Source organism: Drosophila persimilis, unplaced genomic scaffold (genome assembly GCF_003286085.1).
Source record: "Drosophila persimilis strain 14011-0111.01,24,50 unplaced genomic scaffold, DperRS2 tig00000191-arrow-pilon, whole genome shotgun sequence".
Taxonomy (NCBI): Eukaryota; Metazoa; Arthropoda; class Insecta; order Diptera; family Drosophilidae; genus Drosophila; species Drosophila persimilis.
In genome coordinates this window covers 8,972,034-8,982,872 of record NW_020825298.1, presented here as the reverse complement: position 1 = coordinate 8,982,872, position 10,839 = coordinate 8,972,034, and positions in this window count along the sequence as shown.

The following is a 10,839-nucleotide window of genomic DNA, read 5'->3' as shown; positions in this document are numbered from 1 at the left end:
GGCTGGACAGTCTGGATCCTCGCGATCCTGGGAGACTTGGTCCTGAACCGGTCTGGCCCAATTTTTCTGAGATATAGCCTTCCGAAGATTCGGATTTGCACAATACGAATACTACAATTCGTTACAATACTGGTTTCTTCTGTAGGCTATATCTGTGCTAAACGGCAGCCGATCAGGGCGTGGCCTGTCTGTCCGTGATCGGGAGAGTCCTGCCAGTCGACTGCAATCGGAAAAAAGGACATCCATTTTTTCACGATTTTCGCAAAAAATCATGATGGTTACATCATTAAATTTGCCAAAAATCGGCCTCATTTTCGAAGTCGAGGTTTTGATGCCGTTCGACAGTATGGATCCTCGCGATCCTGGGAGACTTGGTCCTGCACCGATCTGGCCCTATTTTTCTCAGATATAGCCTTCCGAAGATTCGGATGTGCCCATCGTTACAATACTGATTATTTCGGTAGGCTATATCTGTGCTAAACGGCAGCCGATCAGGGCGTGGCCTGTCTTTTCGAGACCGGGAGAGTCCTGCCAGTCGACTGCAATCGGAAAAAAAGCCATCCATATTTTCACGATTTTCGAAAAAAATCATGATGGTTACATCATTAAATTTGCCAAAAAACGGCCTCATTTTCGAAGTCGAGATTTTGATGCCGTTCGACAGTATGGATCCTCGCGATCCTGGGAGACTTGGTCCTGCACCGATCTGGCCCTATTTTTCTCAGATATAGCCTTCCGAAGATTCGGATGTGCCCATCGTTACAATACTGGTTTCTTCTGTAGGCTATATCTGTGCTAAACGGCAGCCGATCAGGGCGTGGCCTGTCTGTCCGTGATCGGGAGAGTCCTGCCTATCAAAGTTAAGATTTACATCTGCAGCGTAAGGAATAAAACCAGTATTTTAATTATTTGCTCAGCCAAAAGACTTATTCGCTGTATCTCGGCCAAGCTGGGCCGGATGGGGGAAAGACCTCTCCCAGTTAAGCATCAAGTGGACGGACAAATCAAGCTTATCCTCGCCCGGACGGACAAGCAGCTGCTCGAGATGAAAATGTCGTAGTTTTGAATCTGAAGCTCAAATATTTCACCGACTACAAGTAGAAGGGTAAGTGAATCCAAACTCTTCCTAGTACTATCTTACCTTGCCTTACACGCTGTATACTTTTCAGTTCTCAGGCCCCTAGATCCCCCCAGATCATACAATCGCTGGTCAGAGGACATTTTAAGCGTGAAGGAATCCCCCAGAATCCATGCCATCCAGGACGTTCGTACGTTCGCCGCTCGCCGGGCAGTTGGTACTTTCCACCGCTGAATCAGGACTCATACAGGATGAATAGAATATAGAATATATGTATATAGAATAGAATATAGAGTAACAATCTTATCTGTAATTCAGCTTGTGTCAAAATGTCCTTTTGATTATAATAAACAAAATTATCAACAATTTTTGGTGCGTTTCTCTTTCTGGGAAATCTGGGAAAAAAATCCCTTGATCATGGGTAAGGACTTCATTAAGGATATTTTCAGATCACGAATAGGCCCACAAAAAAACGAGAATCGGTTATATTTATAGCTGGGGAAAATATCCTTGATCCTTGAGAAGGACTCCATCAAATCAAGGATTTTCTTACGGTCACAGGAAGCCATAGCACGCCCAGATCGGGCTATAAATACCCTAGAAAGCTAAATATGTATAGCTGGGGATGTTGTAGTCCTTGTGCAAGGATCAAGCATATTGTTTTCCGATCACAGGAAGCAATGGCATGCCCAGATTGACACTGAAATAACTGAGATAACAAGCTATATAGGAATGGAGGAACTATCCTTGATCCCTGATCCTTGATCCGTGATCCAGGAATCCGTGGCACGCCAGGTTCGGCCCACGAATAACCGAGAAACCGAAATATTTATAGCTGGGGAAATTTTCCTAGATCCTTGATAAGGATAATCAAATCAAGGATATTTTTCGGCCACAGGAAAATGTGGCACGCCAGGATAGGCCCACAAATTGCGGAGTTACGGACTATTATTGTTTAATAAAAAAAAATAGTTGTTGTACAACAACAACCATCAGAATAGCTTCTGCACAAAAAGCAGAAAACGAGAATTTCAGGTCTGGGATACCAGGCGAACAGAAATCAGCAGAAGGTCGCTGGGTTTTTTTAAATTTTTTAAAATTTTCAACCGTTTTTCACACCCCAAAAGTATGCATCAGCTTTCGGATTTCGGATTTAGTTTAATAACGTATGTGTAAAACTTGATGCATACTTTTGGGGCGCAAAAACGGTTGAAAATTTTAAAAAATTTAAAAAAACCCAGCGACCTTCTGCTGATTTCTGTTCGCCTGGTATCCCAGACCTGAAATTCTCGTTTTCTGCTTTTTGTGCAGAAGCTATTCTGAGGGTTGTTGTTGTACAACAACTATTTTTTTTTATTAAACAATAATAGTCCGTAACTCCGCAATTTGTGGGCCTATCCTGGCGTGCCACATTTTCCTGTGGCCGAAAAATATCCTTGATTTGATTATCCTTATCAAGGATCTAGGAAAATTTCCCCAGCTATAAATATTTCGGTTTCTCGGTTATTCGTGGGCCGAACCTGGCGTGCCACGGATTCCTGGATCACGGATCAAGGATCAGGGATCAAGGATAGTTCCTCCATTCCTATATAGCTTGTTATCTCAGTTATTTCAGTGTCAATCTGGGCATGCCATTGCTTCCTGTGATCGGAAAACAATATGCTTGATCCTTGCACAAGGACTACAACATCCCCAGCTATACATATTTAGCTTTCTAGGGTATTTATAGCCCGATCTGGGCGTGCTATGGCTTCCTGTGACCGTAAGAAAATCCTTGATTTGATGGAGTCCTTCTCAAGGATCAAGGATATTTTCCCCAGCTATAAATATAACCGATTCTCGTTTTTTTGTGGGCCTATTCGTGATCTGAAAATATCCTTAATGAAGTCCTTACCCATGATCAAGGGATTTTTTTCCCAGATTTCCCAGAAAGAGAAACGCACCAAAAATTGTTGATAATTTTGTTTATTATAATCAAAAGGACATTTTGACACAAGCTGAATTACAGATAGGATTGTTACTCTATATTCTATTCTATATACATATATTCTATATTCTATTCATCCTGTATGAGTCCTGATTCAGCGGTGGAAAGTACCAACTGCCCGGCGAGCGGCGAACGTACGAGCTTCCTGGATGGCATGGATTCTGGGGGGTTCCTTCACGCTTAAAATGTCCTCTGACCTGCGATTGTATGATCTGGGGGGGGGCTGGGATCTGGGGGCCTGGGAACTGAGAAGTATACAGCGTGTAAGGCAAGGTAAGATAGTACTAGGAAGAGTTTGGATTCACTTACCCTTCTACTTGTAGTCGGTGAAATATTTGAGCTTCAGATTCAAAACTACGACATTTTCATCTCGAGCAGCTGCTTGTCCGTCCGGGCGAGGATAAGCTTGATTTGTCCGTCCACTTGATGCTTAACTGGGAGAGGTCTTTCTCCCATCCGGCCCAGCTTGGCCGAGATACAGCGCCCAAGTCTTTTGGCTGAGCAAATAATTAAAATACTGGTTTTATTCCTTACGCTGCAGATGTAAATCTTAACTTTGATAGGCAGGACCATGTCTCCCAGGATCGCGAGGATCCATACTGTCGAACGGCATCAAAATCTCGACTTCGAAAATGAGGCCGATTTTTTGCAAATTTAATGATGGTTACATCATGATTTTTTGCGAAAATCGTGAAAAAATGGATGTCCTTTTTTCCGATGGCAGTCGACTGGCAGGACTCTCCCGATCACGGACAGACATACCGCGCCCTGATCGGCTGCCGTTTAGCACAGATATAGCCTACCGAAATAACCAGTATTGTAACGATGGGCACATCCGAATCTTCGGAAGGCTATATCTGAGAAAAATAGGGCCAGATCGGTGCAGGACCAAGTCTCCCAGGATCGCGAGGATCCATACTGTCGAACGGCATCAAAATCTCGACTTCGAAAATGAGGCCGTTTTTTTGCAAATTTAATGATGTAACCATCATGATTTTTTGCGAAAATCGTGAAAAAATGGATGTCCTTTTTTCCGATTGCAGTCGACTGGCAGGACTCTCCCGATCACGGACAGACAGGCCACGCCCTGATCGGCTGCCGTTTAGCACAGATATAGCCTACCGAAATAACCAGTATTGTAACGATGGGCACATCCGGATCTTCGGAAGGCTATATCTGAGAAAAATAGGGCCAGATCGGTGCAGGACCAAGTCTCCCAGGATCGCGAGGATCCATACTGTCGAACGGCATCAAAATCTCGACTTCGAAAATGAGGCCGATTTTTTGCAAATTTAATGATGGTTACATCATGATTTTTTGCGAAAATCGTGAAAAAATGGATGTCCTTTTTTCCGATTGCAGTCGACTGGCAGGACTCTCCCGATCACGGACAGACAGGCCACGCCCTGATCGGCTGCCGTTTAGCACAGATATAGCCTACCGAAATAACCAGTATTGTAACGATGGGCACATCCGAATCTTCGGAAGGCTATATCTGAGAAAAATAGGGCCAGATCGGTGCAGGACCAAGTCTCCCAGGATCGCGAGGATCCATACTGTCGATCGGCATCAAAATCTCGACTTCGAAAATGAGGCCGATTTTTTGCAAATTTAATGATGTAACCATCATGATTTTTTGCGAAAATCGTGAAAAAATGGATGTCCTTTTTTCCGATTGCAGTCGACTGGCAGGACTCTCCCGGTCTTGAGAAGACAGGCCACGCCCTGATCGGCTGCCGTTTAGCACAGATATAGCCTACAGAAGAAACCAGTATTGTAACGATGGGCACATCCGAATCTTCGGAAGGCTATATCTGAGAAAAATAGGGCCAGATCGGTGCAGGACCAAGTCTCCCAGGATCGCGAGGATCCATACTGTCGAACGGCATCAAAATCTCGACTTCGAAAATGAGGCCGATTTTTGGCAAATTTAATGATGTAACCATCATGATTTTTTGCGAAAATCGTGAAAAAATGGATGTCCTTTTTTCCGATTGCAGTCGACTGGCAGGACTCTCCCGGTCTCGAAAAGACAGGCCACGCCCTGATCGGCTGCCGTTTAGCACAGATATAGCCTACAGAAGAAACCAGTATTGTAACGATGGGCACATCCGAATCTTCGGAAGGCTATATCTGAGAAAAATAGGGCCAGATCGGTGCAGGACCAAGTCTCCCAGGATCGCGAGGATCCATACTGTCGAACGGCATCAAAATCTCGACTTCGAAAATGAGGCCGATTTTTTGCAAATTTAATGATGTAACCATCATGATTTTTTGCGAAAATCGTGAAAAAATGGATGTCCTTTTTTCCGATGGCAGTCGACTGGCAGGACTCTCCCGATCACGGACAGACATACCGCGCCCTGATCGGCTGCCGTTTATCACAGATATAGCCTACAGAAGAAACCAGTATTGTAACGATGGGCACATCCGAATCTTCGGAAGGCTATATCTGAGAAAAATAGGGCCAGATCGGTGCAGGACCAAGTCTCCCAGGATCGCGAGGATCCATACTGTCGAACGGCATCAAAATCTCGACTTCGAAAATGAGGCCGATTTTTTGCAAATTTAATGATGTAACCATCATGATTTTTTGCGAAAATCGTGAAAAAATGGATGTCCTTTTTTCCGATTGCAGTCGACTGGCAGGACTCTCCCGATCACGGACAGACAGGCCACGCCCTGATCGGCTGCCGTTTAGCACAGATATAGCCTACCGAAATAACCAGTATTGTAACGATGGGCACATCCGAATCTTCGGAAGGCTATATCTCACATGAATAGGGCCAGATCGGTGCAGGACCAAGTCTCCCAGGATCGCGAGGATCCATACTGTCGAACGGCATCAAAATCTCGACTTCGAAAATGAGGCCGATTTTTTGCAAATTTAATGATGTAACCATCATGATTTTTTGCGAAAATCGTGAAAAAATGGATGTCCTATTTTCCGATGGCAGTCGACTGGCAGGACTCTCCCGGTCTCGAGAAGACAGGCCACGCCCTGATCGGCTGCCGTTTAGCACAGATATAGCCTACCGAAATAACCAGTATTGTAACGATGGGCACATCCGAATCTTCGGAAGGCTATATCTGAGAAAAATAGGGCCAGATCGGTGCAGGACCAAGTCTCCCAGGATCGCGAGGATCCATACTGTCGATCGGCATCAAAATCTCGACTTCGAAAATGAGGCCGATTTTTTGCAAATTTAATGATGGTTACATCATGATTTTTTGCGAAAATCGTGAAAAAATGGATGTCCTATTTTCCGATGGCAGTCGACTGGCAGGACTCTCCCGGTCTCGAGAAGACAGGCCACGCCCTGATCGGCTGCCGTTTAGCACAGATATAGCCTACAGAAGAAACCAGTATTGTAACGATGTGCAAATCCGAATCTTCGGAAGGCTATATCTCACATGAATAGGGCCCGATCGGTGCAGGACCAAGTCTCCCAGGATCGCGAGGATCCATACTGTCGATCGGCATCAAAATCTCGACTTCGAAAATGAGGCCGATTCTTTGCAAATTTAATGATGTAACCATCATGATTTTTTGCGAAAATCGTGAAAAAATGGATGTCCTTTTTTCCGATTGCAGTCGACTGGCAGGACTCTCCCGATCACGGACAGACAGGCCACGCCCTGATCGGCTGCCGTTTAGCACAGATATAGCCTACCGAAATAACCAGTATTGTAACGATGGGCACATCCGAATCTTCGGAAGGCTATATCTGAGAAAAATAGGGCCAGATCGGTGCAGGACCAAGTCTCCCAGGATCGCGAGGATCCATACTGTCGAACGGCATCAAAATCTCGACTTCGAAAATGAGGCCGATTTTTTGCAAATTTAATGATGTAACCATCATGATTTTTTGCGAAAATCGTGAAAAAATGGATGTCCTTTTTTCCGATTGCAGTCGACTGGCAGGACTCTCCCGATCACGGACAGACAGGCCACGCCCTGATCGGCTGCCGTTTAGCACAGATATAGCCTACCGAAATAACCAGTATTGTAACGATGGGCACATCCGAATCTTCGGAAGGCTATATCTGAGAAAAATAGGGCCAGATCGGTGCAGGACCAAGTCTCCCAGGATCGCGAGGATCCATACTGTCGATCGGCATCAAAATCTCGACTTCGAAAATGAGGCCGATTTTTTCGCAAATTTAATGATGTAACCATCATGATTTTTTGCGAAAATCGTGAAAAAATGGATGTCCTATTTTCCGATGGCAGTCGACTGGCAGGACTCTCCCGGTCTCGAGAAGACAGGCCACGCCCTGATCGGCTGCCGTTTAGCACAGATATAGCCTACAGAAGAAACCAGTATTGTAACGATGGGCACATCCGAATCTTCGGAAGGCTATATCTGAGAAAAATAGGGCCAGATCGGTGCAGGACCAAGTCTCCCAGGATCGCGAGGATCCATACTGTCGATCGGCATCAAAATCTCGACATCATGATTTTTTTCGAAAATCGTGAAAAAATGGATGTCCTTTTTTCCGATTGCAGTCGACTGGCAGGACTCTCCCGGTCTCGAAAAGACAGGCCACGCCCTGATCGGCTGCCGTTTAGCACAGATATAGCCTACAGAAGAAACCAGTATTGTAACGATGGGCACATCCGAATCTTCGGAAGGCTATATCTGAGAAAAATAGGGCCAGATCGGTGCAGGACCAAGTCTCCCAGGATCGCGAGGATCCATACTGTCGATCGGCATCAAAATCTCGACTTCGAAAATGAGGCCGATTTTTTGCAAATTTAATGATGTAACCATCATGATTTTTTGCGAAAATCGTGAAAAAATGGATGTCCTATTTTCCGATGGCAGTCGACTGGCAGGACTCTCCCGGTCTCGAGAAGACAGGCCACGCCCTGATCGGCTGCCGTTTAGCACAGATATAGCCTACAGAAGAAACCAGTATTGTAACGATGGGCACATCCGAATCTTCGGAAGGCTATATCTGAGAAAAATAGGGCCAGATCGGTGCAGGACCAAGTCTCCCAGGATCGCGAGGATCCATACTGTCGAACGGCATCAAAATCTCGACTTCGAAAATGAGGCCGATTTTTTGCAAATTTAATGATGTAACCATCATGATTTTTTGCGAAAATCGTGAAAAAATGGATGTCCTTTTTTCCGATTGCAGTCGACTGGCAGGACTCTCCCGATCACGGACAGACAGGCCACGCCCTGATCGGCTGCCGTTTAGCACAGATATAGCCTACCGAAATAACCAGTATTGTAACGATGGGCACATCCGAATCTTCGGAAGGCTATATCTCACATGAATAGGGCCAGATCGGTGCAGGACCAAGTCTCCCAGGATCGCGAGGATCCATACTGTCGAACGGCATCAAAATCTCGACTTCGAAAATGAGGCCGATTTTTTGCAAATTTAATGATGTAACCATCATGATTTTTTGCGAAAATCGTGAAAAAATGGATGTCCTATTTTCCGATGGCAGTCGACTGGCAGGACTCTCCCGGTCTCGAGAAGACAGGCCACGCCCTGATCGGCTGCCGTTTAGCACAGATATAGCCTACAGAAGAAACCAGTATTGTAACGATGGGCCCATCCGAATCTTCGGAAGGCTATATCTGAGAAAAATAGGGCCAGATCGGTGCAGGACCAAGTCTCCCAGGATCGCGAGGATCCATACTGTCGAACGGCATCAAAATCTCGACTTCGAAAATGAGGCCGATTTTTTGCAAATTTAATGATATAACCATCATGATTTTTTGCGAAAATCGTGAAAAAATGGATGTCCTATTTTCCGATGGCAGTCGACTGGCAGGACTCTCCCGGTCTCGAAAAGACAGGCCACGCCCTGATCGGCTGCCGTTTAGCACAGATATAGCCTACAGAAGAAACCAGTATTGTAACGATGGGCCCATCCGAATCTTCGGAAGGCTATATCTGAGAAAAATAGGGCCAGATCGGTGCAGGACCAAGTCTCCCAGGATCGCGAGGATCCATACTGTCGAACGGCATCAAAATCTCGACTTCGAAAATGAGGCCGATTTTTTGCAAATTTAATGATATAACCATCATGATTTTTTGCGAAAATCGTGAAAAAATGGATGTCCTATTTTCCGATGGCAGTCGACTGGCAGGACTCTCCCGGTCTCGAAAAGACAGGCCACGCCCTGATCGGCTGCCGTTTAGCACAGATATAGCCTACAGAAGAAACCAGTATTGTAACGATGGGCACATCCGAATCTTCGGAAGGCTATATCTGAGAAAAATAGGGCCAGATCGGTGCAGGACCAAGTCTCCCAGGATCGCGAGGATCCATACTGTCGAACGGCATCAAAATCTCGACTTCGAAAATGAGGCCGATTTTTTGCAAATTTAATGATGGTTACATCATGATTTTTTGCGAAAATCGTGAAAAAATGGATGTCCTTTTTTCCGATTGCAGTCGACTGGCAGGACTCTCCCGATCACGGACAGACAGGCCACGCCCTGATCGGCTGCCGTTTAGCACAGATATAGCCTACCGAAATAACCAGTATTGTAACGATGGGCACATCCGAATCTTCGGAAGGCTATCTCTGAGAAAAATAGGGCCAGATCGGTGCAGGACCAAGTCTCCCAGGATCGCGAGGATCCATACTGTCGATCGGCATCAAAATCTCGACTTCGAAAATGAGGCCGATTTTTTGCAAATTTAATGATGGTTACATCATGATTTTTTGCGAAAATCGTGAAAAAATGGATGTCCTATTTTCCGATGGCAGTCGACTGGCAGGACTCTCCCGGTCTCGAGAAGACAGGCCACGCCCTGATCGGCTGCCGTTTAGCACAGATATAGCCTACAGAAGAAACCAGTATTGTAACGATGTGCAAATCCGAATCTTCGGAAGGCTATATCTCACATGAATAGGGCCCGATCGGTGCAGGACCAAGTCTCCCAGGATCGCGAGGATCCATACTGTCGATCGGCATCAAAATCTCGACTTCGAAAATGAGGCCGATTTTTTGCAAATTTAATGATGTAACCATCATGATTTTTTGCGAAAATCGTGAAAAAATGGATGTCCTTTTTTCCGATTGCAGTCGACTGGCAGGACTCTCCCGATCACGGACAGACAGGCCACGCCCTGATCGGCTGCCGTTTAGCACAGATATAGCCTACCGAAATAACCAGTATTGTAACGATGGGCACATCCGAATCTTCGGAAGGCTATATCTGAGAAAAATAGGGCCAGATCGGTGCAGGACCAAGTCTCCCAGGATCGCGAGGATCCATACTGTCGAACGGCATCAAAATCTCGACTTCGAAAATGAGGCCGATTTTTTGCAAATTTAATGATGTAACCATCATGATTTTTTGCGAAAATCGTGAAAAAATGGATGTCCTTTTTTCCGATTGCAGTCGACTGGCAGGACTCTCCCGATCACGGACAGACAGGCCACGCCCTGATCGGCTGCCGTTTAGCACAGATATAGCCTACCGAAATAACCAGTATTGTAACGATGGGCACATCCGAATCTTCGGAAGGCTATATCTGAGAAAAATAGGGCCAGATCGGTGCAGGACCAAGTCTCCCAGGATCGCGAGGATCCATACTGTCGAACGGCATCAAAATCTCGACTTCGAAAATGAGGCCGATTTTTTGCAAATTTAATGATGTAACCATCATGATTTTTTGCGAAAATCGTGAAAAAATGGATGTCCTTTTTTCCGATTGCAGTCGACTGGCAGGACTCTCCCGATCACGGACAGACAGGCCACGCCCTGATCGGCTGCCGTTTAGCACAGATATAG